Source organism: Budorcas taxicolor, chromosome 13 (genome assembly GCF_023091745.1).
Source record: "Budorcas taxicolor isolate Tak-1 chromosome 13, Takin1.1, whole genome shotgun sequence".
NCBI lineage: Eukaryota > Metazoa > Chordata > Mammalia > Artiodactyla > Bovidae > Budorcas > Budorcas taxicolor.
Window position 1 is genome coordinate 15,379,332 of NC_068922.1, and position 1,070 is coordinate 15,380,401.

The 1,070-nt window shown below is 42.7% G+C and overlaps 1 non-coding gene across 1 annotated transcript; it reads right to left on the reverse strand.

The window, feature by feature from the left end:
• Positions 1-725: 725 nt before the first annotated feature.
• TRNAG-CCC (transfer RNA glycine (anticodon CCC)) lies at positions 726-798 on the reverse strand. Its single transcript has one exon. It is a non-coding gene; the product is annotated as a tRNA-Gly (tRNA).
• Positions 799-1,070: the final 272 nt, after the last annotated feature.

Here is a 1,070-nt window from a genome sequence, read left to right on the forward strand (position 1 = left end):
CCCTCATGTAACGCTCCTCCACTTAAGGGATTCATTCTCTTACATTCTCCTGTGTTTCCTTCCTGCTGCTAAAACATACTGCCAGGAAAGAATCAGAATCCTACACTCCTTCACATGAAGGTGAAATTTCAGATGTAAATTAGGAGACACTTTTAAAAACATAGCAATGCTTGGTCACTGCGTGAAGGTGTTTATTTGTGTACGTGTGGTTACATGCATGTAGGACAGAGATTGAGGTCCTTACCTGAACTTCCTGAACTCACATTTCCTCAGCTGAAAGGTATCTGGAAAGTTGTTTTCCACTACTCTTATCTAGAGCAGTTTCACATCCTTTTAGAAGAGTCCTAAACTAGTATATGTCTAGAACGTCTCAGATATGGCTCCATAAAGGTGAGCAATTAATGTAAACTGTGAATAGATCAAGAAGAGGCCATGTGGGTGATCTGGGTCAGCAATAGTTCAACCTTCCTTCATCCCAACCTTCAAGACAGTGTGACCAGTTCTGCTTCATGCATGTTATATTCAACAGGCCTGGCACAACCTCTGGCCTTTCCTAGTTGATAGCTTGCATCTTTGTTTAAGCCTTTTTAAAAATATATATTTATTTATTTACATGTATAGAGTCTCAGTTGTGGCACACAGGATCTTTGATCGTCTCACAGCATATGATTTTTTTTTTTTTTTTTTTTAGTTGCAGCATGCAGACTCTTAGCTGTGGGGTCTAATTCCCTGAGCAGGAATGGAACCTGGGCCCCCTGCATTGGGAGTGCAAAGTCTTAGCCACTGGACCACCAGGGAAGTCCCAGCTCTGGCCTTGACAGCACTTCCCATGGCTGTATGGATGTTCTCTCAAGACTGTGGTGCGTGCTACCAGGCCCTCCCCATTTTGGGAGAAGGGAGGGCATTCTGAAAAACAGTATCCAGCCACTCCTGGAGGAAAGAGTGTTTGTTTCCGATTAGGATGGAGATCACACCATCATTTATGACAGAAACACTGTTTTTTCTTTTTCATAAATATACAAATGAAAGGCACTGTACTGATTACAGCTGTATCCCAGCGTCTCCTGGTC